The sequence below is a fragment of the Ovis aries genome, chromosome 2 (genome assembly GCF_016772045.2).
Source record: "Ovis aries strain OAR_USU_Benz2616 breed Rambouillet chromosome 2, ARS-UI_Ramb_v3.0, whole genome shotgun sequence".
In the NCBI taxonomy this organism is placed as follows: domain Eukaryota; kingdom Metazoa; phylum Chordata; class Mammalia; order Artiodactyla; family Bovidae; genus Ovis; species Ovis aries.
In genome coordinates this window covers 112,113,661-112,130,646 of record NC_056055.1, presented here as the reverse complement: position 1 = coordinate 112,130,646, position 16,986 = coordinate 112,113,661, and the positions used below count along the sequence as shown (strand labels likewise).

The 16,986-nt window shown below is 51.3% G+C and overlaps 1 protein-coding gene and 1 long non-coding RNA gene across 10 annotated transcripts in view; one reads left to right on the top strand and one right to left on the bottom strand.

The window, feature by feature from the left end:
• The window catches only part of PALLD (palladin, cytoskeletal associated protein), a 374,395-nt gene that overhangs the window by 229,753 nt on the left and 127,656 nt on the right, over positions 1 to 16,986 (top strand). The window lies entirely within an intron of this gene.
• Positions 5,909 to 13,490, bottom strand: LOC121818682 (uncharacterized). Of its 2 annotated transcripts, XR_009599260.1 has the most exons (4): positions 13,445 to 13,490; positions 10,695 to 11,849; positions 7,323 to 10,158; positions 5,909 to 6,581 (listed from the first exon to the last, which is right to left on the bottom strand). It is a non-coding gene; the product is annotated as an uncharacterized LOC121818682 (long non-coding RNA). The 2 variants fall into 2 exon arrangements; XR_009599259.1 differs by having other exon boundaries at positions 5,909 to 10,158.

The window sequence follows — 16,986 nt, the reverse complement described above, 5'->3', positions numbered from 1 at the left end:
TATGTATTTCTATACGGATACATGCACATATTTGTATTTTAATAATGTTTCCTTTTAAAAGCACTTTTTTTTTTCTTGCTGTGCCATGTGGCAATGTGGGATGTTAGTTCCCCAACCAGGAATGGAACCCATGCCCCTCACAGTGGAAGCTCAGAGTCCTAATCCCTGGACCATCAGGAAAGCCCCTAAAAGCACTTTTTCTACTGTCTTGAGAAGGGTGTGTTCAAACTAGTTTTCTCCTGCTGTTTTCGTTCCTTCCTCATTCCAGTATGGTCTGTCAGCTTTTAAATTGAATGCATTCCACTTAACAAGATTCCAAGTGATTGTCATTGTTGGTGATAAAAGCATTATTGATATAAGAACTACCTGCGCTGTTTTGAATGTGATCAAAACCATCCCAAGGAAGAGTAACGTCTCAGGGGGCCGCCTAGACTTGTGTGCGGGAGAGAAGACGCAGGTTGAGCCAACCTTTTCAAGTTTAGTTTTTTCCTGCCCTGTGTGCCCAGGAACGCTGAGCTGATCCCCCAGACCCGCTTGCTAAGTTTTCCCTTGTGGTGACCACTTTGAGGCCAGGAGAGCCCTGGGTCCAGAATGAAGCCAGTTGTGCACCCCCGCCTCCTCCTGGCCAGTAAATCCTCGTTGTTTCTCATCACTTTACTCTCCTCTTTCACCAGCTTGGGTCTAGTTTCCTTATTTTCTTTCTTTCCCTCTTAAGCACACAGCATGCGTATGGGAATTCTAAAAGCCTGTGTGGATTATCAGATTTCCAGGGTCAGACCAATCCCTTCTTCAAGAGAGGGACTGAAACGCCAGCGTTCGCGTCCACCCCGAGACAGAAAGCAGGCCGGGACACAGAAGGCACAGCCTTGAGGGCAGAGGCGGTGTTTCATTATCGCATTTTCAGCGTCAGCAGCGCTAAGCACAGAGCACATCTCAGGAAATAAATATCTGAATGAATAGCAAACCTTTCTCCATCTCTGGTCAGTTTATGGGTATAGCAGCAGTTCTTTTCCCAGGGCAGAAAAATGTTAGGAACCTGTGCATCTTGTGGAAGTTATTTCAGTGGCTTAGACATTACTTTCAGAATTAATAAACTCTAGTCCATCCAGACAGCGGAACATGATTCATTCCTAAAATGAAACGTACTATGAAGCCATGAAAGAAGACGTAGACACAACTTAGATGCTTATGACTGAATGAAAGAAACCAGTCTGGAAAGGCACTGTGTGATTCCAACTCTGTGATGTTCTAGAGAAGCCAAAACTATGGAGATAGAAAAGAGATAAAGGGTTCGGGGAAGGAAGGGAATAGGGGAGCATGGAGGTTTTTAGGGGTGAAACCACTTTAGCCAGAGTGGTGGGGACATGTCGTTTCACCTGTGTCGAAACCCATGGAACAAACAGCCCGGGGAGTGAGCCGTTCTGTGAACTCTGGACTCAGGGTGATGCTGACGCGGTGGCATAGGTTCATCAGTTGTCATAAACATCCCATCTGGTGGCGGTGTTGATGGTGGGAAAGATTCTGCATGTGTGTGGGGGAGGACAGTGTGTGTGCTCAGTGAGTCAGTCCTGTCTGACTCTGTGACCTCATGAACCATAGGCCGCCAGGCTCTTCTGTCCATGGGATTTCCCAGGCAAAAATACTGGAATGAGTTGTCATTTCATTCTCCAGGGGATCTTCCTGCCCCAAGGGTCAAGCCCGCGTCCCCTATGTCTCCTGCGCTGGCAGACTGATTCTTTACTGCTGAGCCGTTATACAAAAGGATCTCTATACTGTTCTGCTCAGTCTGGCTGTGAACCTAAACTGCTCTCAAAAACGTCTCTTAAAATGAGAAAGAAGTAAGTTGGTATATCAGGAGGCCAAGAACATACATGATAACAACTTGAAGACAGTAAAGCTATGAAGAGCCTGTCTGGAAAAGGGAGCAATCACAGGAAGGGGAGACGGTGGCTGCTGGTTGAGAGTCTTTGATGAGGATGCTGTGAGGAGGGTCTCAGAAGAGGGACTGGATGTTTGTGTGAGCAAAGAACCTGCAGGATCCACAGCTGTGTGCAGGCGGCAAAGTGTCCAGAGCCAGTGTCCACAGCAGGATGCCCACCGCCGAGAACCAGGGCCGAGTTGAGTTCCTCTGATAAGCGGAGACTTCGGAGCTCAGTTCTGAAACGAAGCAGACTGCAGGTCCACTGGAAGTCTGCTTGCCACAAGTCACCTCCATGTGTAGACAGAGACACACACAAGGCACTTCACAGCAGAGAGCCCTTGTCACTACCGATTTGTCATCTGTGCCCTGAGGTTTCCCATCTCCCGGGCGGGAGGGCTAGTATCCTGCTCACTCCAGCCGCATGGATGGCAGACGTGGCCCCCTGGACTGAGGACGTCCTGTCCGGGGCCCTGCCTGGGGCAAGTGTGTGAAGGTCAGTTTCTGCTTGCGTCCGGCTCTCAGCAAAGGTGTAGAAATCGACAGGAGACAATAAAATAGATAGAATCAAAAATCAGGATTCAGCCATAGACCCATGGCCTATTTCTAACGGTAGGTGTTATTCCTGTTGTGAAGGATGTGACGTGACGCCACAGGTTCGAGTCAGACACTGGGATGCGAGCTCCGACCTTGAGAGAGCAGGCCTGGGTCGCAGCTGAGCCGGGAGGTGTGGGCGGTGTGGTCCCCGTGTGTGGAGAGCACAGGGGGTTGAATTGTGTGCAGACAAAGAGGCCAGGGTGCTTTGTGGGGCGGATGGAGTGCCAGGGCGGCCAGCCATTCCGTCTCTCCCCTGGTCTCGGGGGCCAACTCGCTTGCCCATGCCAAATTTTAGCTTTTCAGAGAATATTCACCTCTTGTGGTTGAGATACTGTTGATATCATCAAAGGAATCCCAACAGTCTGAAAAATTCCAACTTCTAGAAAAAGAATAATTATTTTTGCCACAGAGACTGAACCTATTTTAGTAGAATTTTTGTGTCTTTACCACCACGTGACGATTCAAGTATTGGGCATGGCCAAACCCCTTTCTCATCACTTCTTATCCCGTATCCCCACTGTGTTCTATTCTCAGAATTCATTTGTAATTGTTTCATCAGAAAAGAAAAATATGGATGACGGATGGAGGGCGAGGAGAAAATGATGTTGAGACAAAGGCTGCGGTATTGTTGATGGTAATATTTTGAAAGCTACTCACTGTAGTCCTTTTGCTTTAGAGAGGTGAACTGGAACAATACCATCCAGAAAGTAAATTGGTACAGACGGGGGTTTTCAAAATACGGTCCCCAAACCAGCAGCATCGGCATTAGGAACTTGTGGGAAAGGCGGGGTCTCTGGCTGGGCCCAGAGTCACTGAATCAGAAACCCTCCTCAGGGTGGGCCCAGCAGTGTGCAGTTAGCAGGCCTCCCAGTGACTGAGCATGGAGCAGACGAATCAGTCAGACAAACACTCCTGGTTTAGGAGGTGATTCGGAGCAGTTTGGTAGAGAATGCGTCCAATCCTTAAAGAAGCTTTGTTGAGTTGTGCAGCATGCTGGCTTCCTACCACTGTCTTCAGCCAGCTTCTGCGTGTGGTCTCACGGTGTCTGCAGGTCAACAGTACAGGCGAGGGGTGGCCGAGCCCTCTGCTCAGGGTCTTCAACCACCGGCGTGGTGTCTGCAGGGCTGCATCTCCTCTGGCGGCTCAGCTGGGGCAGGTGGGCTCCCTGGCTCTTCAGGGCAGTTTCCTGAGCTCCTTTCCCTGCAGAGCAGGGCAGGGGCCCCTTTTGCGCCCCCTGTCAGTGCAGGCTGGGTTGTTCCAGAAGTCCTGCCATGAGGCCGTCCCCACAGCAGGTCACAGGGGCAGCTTGCTGCCTCACAGCTCTCCAGGCTGGGGAGAGTCCAGCTCTGGTTCGCGTGGAGTCCCACATCAGGTGCCATGACGTGGGGTGACATCCCACCAGCCTGGCCATGAGGTGCAGCTCAGTCAGGTGGGGACCTCCCTGTCACCGTCCCACAGTTGGGAGTGGGATGCAAGAGACAGCCCACCTACACTTGGGGGCAGGCTGTGACCGTGGTCGTGTTCACCCCGTGACGAGCCTGTCATTTGTTTACAAAGCTGACCGCAGCCTGTGCTTTTGTGCTTGGTGCACTTTTTCTTCTAAGTTGAAACCATTTGGAAAAGCCTGGGCCTCCCAGGTGGGAGCTGTGCAGTGTGCTGGCTTCCTCCCACTGTCTTCAGCCAGCTTCTGCGTGTGGTCTCACGCAGAAGAGAAGCCACCTGCCAGCGCAATAAATGCAGGTTCGATCCCTGGGTCAGGAAGCTCCCCTGGAGAAGGAAATGGCAGCCCACTCCAGTATTCTTGCCTGGAGGATCCCATGGACAGAGGAGCCTGGCGAGCTACAGTCCATGAGGTCGCAAGAGTCGGACACGACTTAGCAACCAAAGAGAGAGAGATACAACAAATACGTGCTATACGATATGTGCACACTAGGGAACAAGATGACAAACACTTTAAACGGAAGCATCCAGAAAGGACCGAAAAGTCCCAAGCTTGTTGGTGTAGTGAGAGCTCACTTGTCTGAACGCTTGCAGTCTGTGGTAATTGCCCCGGTAAACATTCTAGAAGGATGCACCAGGACTTGTTTTCTTGGTTTTTTAATAGAAGAAGCTGAGAAGGAGACTCATATAAGAAATCACCATTAATCTACCCTTGAGAACCTCATCCCTGGCTAATGCTTCTGGGCATATGATCAACACTGCTCCACCCGGTGTTTTTAAAGTTTTCATCATCCTGACCAAGTTAAGACTGTATACACGAGCATACCTTTGGTGTACTTTCTCTTGCCATGGTTTATTTCCTAGGCCCAGAGCAATGATTGCATTTTATGTTCATTCAGATGAGTTGCTCTGAATGCAAATTCCTCAGTGTTTTTCAGTAAAATTATTATTAATGTCTTCCAGAACAAGTCTGAGATAAGATCATAATTGTGGCTTTCCAAATATCACTTTCCACATGCTGTTAAGTTGTGCTGACTATTATTTTCCATTGTGAAGCTTCTTAAGCTTATGACATGGTGGTGATTTTTATATGGGAATCGTGTAAAGAAAAACAATTGTGTGGTTTTAGATAGAATCAAAAATCAGGATTCAACCAAACTATCAGTGTCACCAGACTCACCCTCAACCTGTGGCTCCCAGTGATCAGCCTTCGTCTAGAAGCTGCACACAGGCCACAGAAAGGCTAGGGGTACAAGGAGCACCGCCGGCGAGACAGGACTCCCCAGCCCCGGGAGGAAGCGGGGAGCACCCCCGGCGAGACAGGACTCCCCAGCCCCGGGAGGGGACGGGGAGCACCGCCGGCGAGACAGGACTCCCCAGCCCCGGGAGGGGACGGGGAGCACCCCCGGCGAGACAGGACTCCCCAGCCCCGGGAGGGGACGGGGAGCACCGCCGGCGAGACAGGACTCACCAGAGAGTGGTGCCAAAAGAGAAAGGGGTTTCCGGTCAGACTGAGAGCTTGTCCCATCAGAGCTGCTGAGAAGTAGGGACTGAATTTGTCAAAGGGGGGTCCTATCAATTTAGTAAGGGAAGCTTCGAGGAATCATGGAGACAAAAACTGGGGTGAACATGATGGATATAACTGAAGGGTGGCAAAGCTGGCACAGACTGTGAACACATCATCCAAGGGTTCTGTTTTGAAGCAGAGAAGCAGTGTAATGCCCCGCTAGAGATGCTGTTTACTCAGGTTCACACTGCACGGCGAGAGGTGACAGGGGCTCTGTTTCCACATCAGCAAATATTTTGGAGTAAAATCTTGAAGGGCCAGCCTGCTGGAGAAGGGCTGCCCAGGTCTGGAGGCTGTGATGTCCTCACCGCCCAGAGGCTGTGTCAGCATCCTTTGCATCAGATGGCTATGTGATGCCTTGGAATAATGATAGAAACTTTAAGAAGTTACTTCAATACTCATCAGTTTATTAATAGCTGTGTTTATGATTCAGACTAGCACCGTGATCACTTTCTGATAGAAAGACCCAAGTCTCAGGACAGATGCTGTGTGTCTGCACGCAGACCTCCAAGTGCATGGACCAGAAGGAAAGGAAGAACAGCATGAGGGACTGATGTCATGGTAGCCGTTTCATAGAAATCTATTGAGTCATGAAACCATTGAGAACACTCTTTCAAATACTCCAGGTACCGATCAGTTTTACGCGTGGTTCGGCGATCCCGGTGACACCTTCCTGCTTTCATCTCATTTTTAAAGTGTTTGCAACTGAAGTCTTCAGGCTCAAGAACTGTCGCTTTGGAGAGGATGTGAGTGAGCCTCTGAGATGTCGCCTTTTTCACATTTCTGCAGCTGCTCCGAATGCTTTCCCACGCAGGTCAGAGGTGAATGGGGACACGGCCCGCCCCTGGCTCTAGTCTTCTTTCCAGTGACAACTCTGTCTCGAGGGTGATCCTGGAGAGGGCAGCCTTGGTAGGAGCCCACCCCTGTGCTCCTGGGAGCTCAGAAGGCGCATCAGGCATCTCTGGCAATGATGGATGCTTGCCAGCGTGAATCATTCAGCCTTGGAGAACTGCAGACCTCTCCCCCTGTGGATATGGACTTGTCGGTATTTTTGTCTGCCTAGAAACAGTATGAGAAACATTAAACCCAGCTTTCTGAGGTTAGTCCAAGTTATTTTTTCAGAAGAGGGAAAAAAATATTATGTCTCCCAAGGAAACTTGTAACCATGAACAGTAAATTTGAAAGGTTTTCAACTGTTTTTTTCGTTGTTCCTCCCATGTCCCCTGCTTGTGGGTAGTTTCAGCCTCTCGTTTCTTTCATCAAGAAATAAATGCCAGACTGCAGATCCACAGGTCAGCCTGTGCACATGCATTTCCTAGGTTGTGAGTGTAAAGACAGTATGTGCTTGGTGATGCTGACCCACCAGCCTTAGCCTGTCTGCAGCCCCCACTTCTGGACTCTGCTGCATATTCGTGTGTGGGAGATTTCAAACTCCCCTATCATGTAAATCAGCTATACCCCAATGTAAAGTAAAATATAAATGGAATATAAAATATCTTTTTAAAAAATATACCACCGTTCACATGCAGAAAAGCGCCTTTATAGCGTATGAACTCTGTATGCTCTATCCATAGTTAAGTAACTGAAAATCAGTCAGTCGTGTCCAGCTCTTTGCAACCCCATGGACTGTACAGTCCATTGAATTCTCCAGGCCAGAATACTGGAGTGGGTAGCCTTTCCCTCCTGCAGGGGATCTTCCCAACCCAGGGATCCAACCCAGGTCTCCCACATTGCAGGTGGATTCTTTACCAGCTGAGCCACAAGGGAAGCCATCTGATGGGAAGGCAGACCTCAGCTCACCTGTTCAAGGTACCTGGCCCCTTCCTGCTTCAGACGTAGGCTTCTTTATCCTCGACTGGAGTGTAGCTGATTTACAGTGTTTCTGTTGATTTCAGGTGGACAGCAAACTAATTCAGATGTACATATACACCTATCTATTCTTCAGATTTTTTTCTCCTAGGTTGCTACAAAGTATTGAGAAGATTCCCTGTGCTGTACCAGAGGTCCTTGTTTACCTATTATATATATAGCAGTGTGTCCATGTTAACCCCAAACTCCTAGTCCATCCCTTCCCCTTCCCCTGTTGGTAACCCCAAGCTTCTTTTCTGTCTGTGAGTCTTTTTCTGTTCTACATGTAGGTTTATCTGTGTCATTGTTTTAGATCCTGCATATCATCCATATATGATAGTCCTCTTTCTGTGTCTGGCTTATTTCACTTAGTATCATCATCTCTAGGTACATCCAGGCCTCAGATTTTCCAGGTTAATTCTGTCTCTAGGGCAGATGCTTAAAGGAACACACCCACCTCTTTGTTCCGTCTCCTGGGAGGTGGGGGGACCTGTGAGAAAGGAAGGCTTCTCTGGGGGAAGCGTGTTGGGAAAGTCTCTGCTGCCTCCCCGACTGGGGCTGGCACCCACTGCCCTGCGGTGGGAGGCTGGCAGAAGGCTTTTCTATTTCATCCATTGACTGCCTGGCCCTGGACACTGAAACCAGAGCACACTGCCTGTTGCTTTTCTTACAACTTTGAATGATCTCCTTGCTTCCCCAGGGTTCTGCCTCTCGGAATGAGTGGACAGCTCAGCCTCGATCGGGCAATGGGGGTTAGCAGGAGGAAAGTAGGCAGTGTGACATTTATTTCTTGTTCTTAGTCCTTCAACCAGAGAACGGATTGGATGTGCAGGGGTCACAGACGTTAACCTGACCCTCAGATCTCACAGAGGCCCTTGTTCCTCAGAATCTGGGGTGGTAGAGCCCTCCGGGGAGAAGAAAGGCCTCAAGTTTCTTATTCGGAAGTGGGTGAGGACACACATCCCCATGGGCTGGGCCTTTCCCGCAGTGTTTTCCAATGCTGGCCCTCAGGCAGAGGCCTCTCTCCAGCTGGGAGATTCTCACCAAGCCCTGGCCTGTGCTCCTCCATGGGGTGCTCTCCAATCCCCCCTTCATCTGCGTCTGAAACCCTGAGATCCTCTCCCCACTTAAGATCCTGTTCACTGACTCCTGTGAATGATGGGATTGCGTAGGGCCTTTTCTCGGGAGATGCCCGGGAGTCACCCAAAGAAGTGCTCCACCCTCGTGGCCAAGGGAACGTGGTTTTCTCTCTGTTTCTTGGCCTCTTGGTCTGGGACCCCCAGAGGTTATGATTCCAGACATTCTTTCCTAATGAGCTGTGTTCAGACCTTATTACACACAGAGCTGTAATGCTCTCTATTCCACTCTCTAAACTGAAAGTCTTAACTTCCCGGTGATCTTTGTTTTTAGGGAAAGGAGGAAGGACAGGTCTACTTTTGAGGAGTCAGTAGAAATTTGTTTCATAATAATTGTAAACATCGTGAGATACCTTAAGGCTCAAACACATGTGCTCACTAATTCTGATTCTTTAAATTGCTCCGTAATAGAAATGCTAAGATTTGCTGAACATTTACACATTTGCACTTAAAGTATGTAAAAACTGTCATTCTTTATGCAAATATTTTGATGTCTGTGTAATCTCAGAGCTTGAGAGTCATCACTGCATTGATTTCATATGTACAGTTAAATATTCCAGTGTCTTTCCATGAAGTTTAGGCCCCACGGAATTTAGACGCTGCAGAGAACCTCTGATGTGCAAGTGCCCTGCCTGGCGCCTCCACTTTGTTGTTAATTAATTCCCCAAAGAATTCCTTACAGTAGACAATTTGCCTCCCTTTCACCCACGAGAGAGCAGCTTCAGAGCTGTCAGGCGGCTCCACGTGGAGGGAGGGCCAGAGTGAGATGTGGAGGCCTGTGGGCTGCAGGGCATTTGAGTAACCAGAGGCAGGGGGCAGGCTTCTGAGGGATTCTGGGAGGTGAGCTGAGGAATAGCAGATGTGTGAGTTAGGGGAGAGGTGAGGGGTGGGCGCCCCTGATTCTTTTTCTTTACTTTATGTTGTTGTGTGCTGTGTGTGTTCAGTCATGTCTGACTGTTTTCTGTCTTCACGGACTGTAGCCCACCAGCCTCCCCCACCCATGGGATTTCCCAGGCAAGAATACTGGAGTGGGTTGCTGTTTCCTCTGCCAGGGAATCTTCCTGACCCAGGGATCGAACCTGTCTCCTGCATTGGCAGGTGGATGCTTTAACACTGAGCCACCTGGGAAGCCCACTTCATATTATATGTGATATTTAGCTTAAAATATATTTTGTAAATGTACTCCCCCTGGACCACAATCCTCCCTGCATACCTTGGCCCTCAGGAGCATTTTACACTTTCCCTTCTAGATCAGGAGCCCCCGCCCACCCCACCCCGAGGAATGTTTACCCCCAACCCTTGCAGCCGACATCCACGTGCTGGGCAGAAAGCTCCCTTCCAGCCTCTCTGACCGCATGGAGCCTGAGTGGCGCCCCCTTCTCTCCCATCTCCCCCATCCCCTCCCCTCGGGTGGGGCTTTGGTCGCTCCCAGTGTCACCCTCCTGTCTGACGGCTTTGCCCCGTGGGGCACAAGGCTTTATACACCGTCTTCACACGCCGTCCAGTCTCACTGGCAAGAAGACAGTCCTTCGCAGCAGGCAGGCTCCCCCTGGGGCCGCTATTGTAGTCACAGGCATGGGAGTCGGAAAAGGCTTCTTTGAATTCCGTCCCGGCCCTCGGTAGCGTTGACTTGGGCGGGTGAGTTCAAACATCTGAAGGATAAGGATAAAAGGGGTGACGAACACGAGATACTGTACGTAAGGCGCACAGCACAGTATCCGACAAGCAGGTTATTCAGTATGTGGGCGTGGTGCTGGAGGGATGAGGAGGAGGAGAAAGCGGTCTCAGTAGCCGGAAGCCCCCAGCCCTGAGCATGGCCCCTGCCCCTGCCCCTGCCCCTGAGCGTGGCCCCTGCCCCTGCCCCTGCCCCTGAGCGTGGCCACGGGACATGACACGAGGTCCAGCTGCGCTGTGACAGGGACTCCAGGGGGACTGGAACGCACTGGGAACATTGTCCAGACGTGCCAAGGGCAACTCGGGTCAGTGTGGGGCTGGGGGCACCATGTGACCCAGAGAGAGGGCACCCGAGGCTCTAACGGCGTCACTTTAACAGTCCGCCTGAGGTGAGCTTGGTCACATGCTCAGGGACATGAAGTCTGGGCCAGCTGACCCTGCAGAAGCCTTCCGGTTTGCAGGCCAGCTTACTCTGCACCAAGATCGTAATCTCTTTCCCAGAGAACAGACTTACCGGGAGCCAGAAAAGAGCTCCAATTAATGAATGTGTCATCTCCAGTTCACTGCTTGTGAGGGAAGTCCTGGGCTGGGCCTTCTTTTAAGTGTCGATTCCGGGTCTGGACATGGGGCTCCTGAGGTCAGCAGTTCAGCCCTTTTCCTCAGATTGTGAGCCAAGGGAATGGCTGAGTTACCGATGGGTGTGTGAGGCTCCTTCAGTGACGGGGTGGGGGCGGAGAGGATGGTGGGCCGCAGCGAGTGAAGATGCTTAGAGTGTTTACATGATCCATCTGTGACTCCTGGGCGGCCTCTGCCCTCGCTCAGGACACACCCGCATGACCCCCTCCCTTCCCACTGGGACCTCAGGGGAGCCCTGTGCTCCCTGCCCAGGGCACCTCTGGCTCCTGGCAGATGGGGGGCGTGGGGAAGCAGTGCCAGCATGGCCCGACTGATGGTCACTGCAGAGGGTCCTGGGGAGAAACTGGCCGCTACGCGACGTTGCCTCCACCTGTGTGCCCCAAGCACCGAGTTCCTAGACTTCCCTTTTTAAAATTTATCTGTCACTGAAGTGTAGTTGAATACAAATACCATATGATATCACTTATATGTGGAGTCTAAAATATGACCCAAATGAATCTGTCTAAGAAACAGAATCAGGGACAGAGCGAACAGACTTGCTGTTGGCAAGGAGCGAGTGTGGTGGGGAAGGAAGGGTGCCGAGCTTGGGGTCGGCATATGCGGGCTAGTGGGTACAGGGTGGACGGTAAAGCGTCTGCCTACAACGTGGGAGACCCGGGTTCTATCCCTGGGTCGGGAAGATCTCCTGGAGAAGGGAATGGCAACCCGCTCCAGTATTCTTGTCTCCCCACCCAAAGAAAAGGGGGCTCAAAGAAATATTTGGGGCTTCTCCGGTAGCTCAGATGGTAAAGCATCTGCCTACAAAGCGGAAGATCTGGATTCAGTCCCTGGGTTGGGAAGATCCCCTTGAGAAGGAAATGGCAACCCACTCCAGTACTCTTGCCTGGAAAATTCCGTGGATGGAGGAGCCTGGTAGGCTACAGTCCATGGGATCACAAAGAGTCGGACACGACTAAGCAACTTCACTTCCAACAACAAGGTCCTGCTGTAGGAGAGAACAGGAGCTCTATCCGGTATCCTGTGACAAACCAGACTGGGAAAGAATATGAAAACATATATGTGTGTATAACTGAGTCCCTTTGCTGTAGAGCAGAAACTGACACAGCGTCGTGAATCAGCTAGGCTTCTCTGTAGCGAGTATGAGAGCTCCGTTAAACATAATCCTCGTGGTCAGCTCCTTTACGGAGTTCATGCTGTAGCAGTGTAGATCTGAAAGCGCTCTTCGGGGTGGCCCCTCTGCCATACTGATGTTCCCGGGGGGGTGCCCTTCAGGGGGCCATCCAGCCCGTGCTGGGACCCACCTGGAGCACTGGGGCCCTCTCCTGGGCGTCTGCAGGGCTGGGGCGCCGCTCGATGGGGGTCGGGGGAGGAGCCGGTGGATGGGAACGATGGAGGCAGGAGAAGGGTTTTGTCCCTGTTCTCCTAAGCATCAGCTGACGGGTCTTGGGCCGCAGAATGACTCACTTTGGTCCACAGTGAGGCCGTTGGCTATGACCTCAGGCTCCCCTCACCATGTCCCATGTTTACCGTTGTTTCTCCTGTGTCCAGCCCAGGCTGGCCTCCCTCTGAGTTCCAGCTTCAGTGTCAGTTCTGACAGAGGACGGGGCTACTCTCTTATTGCCGTGGCAGCTCACCAAGTACTGAATGTGGCCGTGAACGCCACGAGCTGTCCTGTCCTCAGGGTAAACATCTCAAGACATCACAAATCTTGCTTTTATGACTTGGCTTTCCGACAGTCCCCTCATCCTGTCCTCCTCCAGACAGACAGCTTCACCCCTTAAATTGTGCCCCTAGGGATTTCCCGGGTGGTGCAGTGGCTAAGACTTTGCTCCCAATGGAGGGGGCCTGGGTTCGATCCCTGGTCAGGGAACTAGATCCCACATGCTGTAACTGAGACTCAGTGCAACCAAATAAAATCAATGAAAATTTTCAAATAAATAAATTGTGGCCCCCAGAACTGGTATGACCCTTGGGAACCTGAGAAGAATTGGGCCTGTAACCTGGACCTTTGTGCTTCGTTCAGGTGAGCGTCTCGGCCTTCATGGCTGCCCTGTGGCACAGACCACACACCGTGTTTGTGGTCAGCTGACACCACTGGGTTCCCTCCAGGCCAGCTCTTCTTCACTCGTTTCTTCCCTGTTCTGTGCGTGCAGGTATGAGGGCTTTCCCCTTTCATAGCGTCTCCTCCTGGAAATGTGGAAACTGAGAAACAGCTTCCAGAGTGCCAGTACCCAGAGAATACAGTGTCAACTTCTCTTGTGTCATTTTGCAAAAATTTATTTTTACCAGAATGTCAGCATGCATGATTTCCCTACATTCTGGTGTTGACAACACTCCTGGGTCTGGTGTTGCCATGCCCCTGCCTTCCTTCCTGAGCACCCCTGAACCCACAGCAGGAAGCCTCAGTCCAGGGTTGTTTTTCTGCCACAGTGGGGTGCTCTTTCTAGCCATGTCTCCATCACTGCCCAGCTGTGATTCAGACTTCCATACGTGCTGTAACCTCCTAGAATCTCCCCTTTGTCCCCTATTTGTCCTATTGAAAACTCCTATTCACCCTTCAAGACCCACCCCAAGAGTTCTCCTCCAAGAATCCTGCCTGCCTTCCTCTCCCATCCCATTAGAACTCACCTTTCCTTAGCTGTGTCTCTGCACATCTTGGTCGCAGACCTTTTACAGCCCATGAGAGTACAGGCTTGGCTGTGCCGACAAAGTCCCACCCTGGAAGCCTCACGTCAGTGGACAAAGTCCAGTGTGTCAAACTGTAATGTCTGAAGTCCTTGTCAAAAACCGGAGAGCCAAGTCGGCCTGTCTACCAGCAACAGCTCTCCTCTGATATTCACACAAGTTACCCTGTACCTGGGACACTTGCCCTAAGACAAGCAGTTGTCTCTTAGACTAAAAGTCAGGATTCAGAGGACATAGAGGAAAGAGTCTTTAACAGACTCAAGACAGTGGGTTTCAGCAAATTTTCTTACAAACATTTCTACTTTTATCTGTTCATGATTCATAGGCATATGTTCTATCTGTAATTTTGCATGCTCAGTCTTGGAAGTGTGTGGAGATCCACGCCTGCCTGTGAGTGTCCAGGGACATCAGTTCCAGATGTCCTCACTGTGACCTGGGCTGATTTGCTTTGTCTGTGTGAGCTTCTGGGAGGAGGGGCCCAGGAACTGCAGCCTGCCTCTCTCAGAGGGCAGGGCTGTGACAGAGAGGCTGAGTCAGCCCCTCCGAGCACCCTGCCCGCTCCAGTCGGAGCCTCCCATGGCCTGAGGAGCCTCTGCCCCAGACTGCCTGCGGGCCTGGGACGGGAAGGAAGCCTTTCACGTCTGCACGTGGGGCCCGGGGGCATGGTGCTGGGGCTCATCCGAAGAGGCAGATCTTGGGGAGCAGGGGGTCAGAGGAGACCAGAGTGCTGGTGGGTCGCAAGGCCCAGAGTGGAGCTGTGCTTCTCCTGAGTGGGCAGTGTCCCGTCTCAGCCTTTAATTGTCCCAGGCTTAGCGTGGCCCCCGCTGTCCACGGACGTCAGCCCTGCACACGGCCCACACCGCCTCTTTCCACGTGCAGGGCCCTTCCTGGACGGCAGCCCGTCTGCTCCTGGTCCTCGCACTGTGTGGGCGGCAGAGGGTGGGGCTGAGGGTTGGAGCGAAGTGTGGGGGGAGAAGCACGGCCCACAGTTCCCCGTGTCGTCAGGGCCGGACTCAGGAGCCCGGTGTGTAGAGCCGGGTCCTGCTCTGAACACGCACGTGGACGCTCACGGCTTAATTCATGGATTTAGTTCAGGTTCGGGTGCTCAGGACAGAGGCATCTGGGTGTCTGCAGGCGGGGGCTGAGCCTGCCCACCCTGCCACCAGGTCAGAGCTTGGTGCTGGGCAGTGGGATTTTCGTGGCCCGCAGTCAGGGAGCCTCCGGCCTGGAGCTCTCGAGATGGCCTGCTTTTGCAGCAGGTGGCTCCTCAGAGCGGATCCCAGCTGAGCAGAGGACTCCCGCTCACTCCTCCCTAGCGGAGGCAGTGGCCCTGGCTTTCACGGGCTATGAATCTTTCCTGGGCTCTTCCCTTTCCATGGAAGCAGACCTGTCCGCTCCTCCCCAGAGCAGCCCCGGATCAGGTGGCTCTGCATGACTTTCCACAAACCTCTCCGGAGGCCCCATTTTCTGTAAACTTAGAGCCAGAGCTTCAGGGACCAGACAACAAGTTCTTAAGAACCCAAACCTAGCCCCTAAGACCAAATGCAAAGAACTAATCCTCTAAATTCTTACTCCTAAGTACCCATTTTATTGCACTGAAGAGCTGGTTATCGCATGACTTTGACAGGTGTTTGGGTGAATCCCTAGACACAGATGCAAAGTGCAGCCAAAGCCAGTATCTGTCAGCACCTCTCCCTCCGAGGTGTTCAGGCCCAGTGTTCAGAGCATGACACTGGTATTATGGCAGGCACCATGGGCAGAATTAGAACTCGAAGACGCTGTCCTCTGCCTGAACTTCAAGCACATATTTAGGATCGAAGCCCCAGCAGGTGTTGCATGGAGGAGCAGGTGTTGCAGGCGCCCAGCCTGCCCAGCAATGCCCTGTGTCTGACGCAGCCCCATGGAACTACGCTCTATACAGTTTGCTCCTGGCAGGTCCTATTACAGCCCTGGAAACGCCTGCATCCTTGATTGAGCTAAGATTTGAGTTTGGTTTGTGAGTTTAAAATTCAGTTGTGATACTAGTCACCTGCGTTCTGCATGCCAGGTATCATCTCTAAGTGCTAGACAGATGTTTCTCACTTAATTCACACAAAATTTAACATGAGGTCAGCTCATTTCAAATGAGGAGAGTGAAGGAGAAGGCAGGCAAGGGCTCTTCTGGGGGTGAAGTCAGACCGTGATCCCAGCTGGTTGCAAACCACCCGTGATGGCCTCCTGCTCCTCCCCCTTTTATAGATTTTTTTCAAAAAGTGGAGGATAGTTGATTTATGTTGTGTTAGTTTCAGATCGTTAGCAAAGTGCTTCAGTGATACATTCTTTATCAGATTATTTCCCCACATAAGTTACTACAAGATATTAAGTAGAGTTCACTGTGCTGTATGTAGGCCCTTGTTGGTTATCTATTTAATATGTAATAGTGTGTATATTAATCCCAAGCTCCTAATTTGTCCCTGCCCAACACCTTACCCTTTGGTAACCATGAGTTTGTTTTCTATGCCTGTGAGTCTCTGTTTTCTAAGTGCATTGGTACCGTTCTTTTCCACCTATGCGTGATATCATATGATATTTGTCTGACTTACTGTACTTAGAATGACAATCTCTAGGCGCACCCAGGCTACTGCAAATGGCATTACTCCGCTCTTCATTATGACTGAATGGCACCCCGTGGTGTGAAGGCGCCACGTCTTCTGTGCCCGTGCATCTGCTGACAGACATTGAGGTCGCTCCCATGTCTTGGCTGCTCTACGTAGTGCTGCTGTGAACACTGGGAGGGCTTCCCAGGTGGTGCTAGCGGTAAAGACTCTGCCTGCCAGTGTTGGAGATGTCAGAGACGTGGGTTCTATCCCTGGGTCAGGAAGATCCCCTGCAGGAGGCCATGGCAGCCCACTCCGGTAAGCTTGCCCGGAGGGTCCCATGGACAGTGGAGCCTGGGAGGCTAAGGTCCCTGGAGTCACAAGAGAGTCAGACATGACTGAAGCTGCTTTTGCTGCTGTTCAGTCACTCAGTCGTGTCCGACTCTTTGTGACCCCGTGGACTGCAGCACGCCAGGCTTCCCTGTCCTTCATCATCACCTGGAGCTTGCTCAAATTCATGTCCATTGAGTCTGTGATGCCATCCAACCATCTCATCCTCTGTCGTCCCCTTCTCCTCCTGCTCTCAATCTTTCCCAGCATCAGGGTCTTTTCCAATGAGTCAGCTCTTCACATCAGGTGGCCAAAGTATTGGAGCTTCAGCTTCAGCATCAGTCCTCCCAATGAATATTTAGAATTGATTTCCTTTGGGATTGACTGGTTTGATCTCCTTGCAGTCCAAGGGACTCTCAAGAATCTTCTCCAGCACCACAGTTCAGAGGCATCCGTTCTTTGGGACTCAGCCTTCCTTATGATCCACTTCTCACATCCATACATGACCACTGGAAAAACCATAGCTTTAACAAGACAGACCTTTGTTGGCAAGGTAATGTCTCTGCTTTTTAATATGCT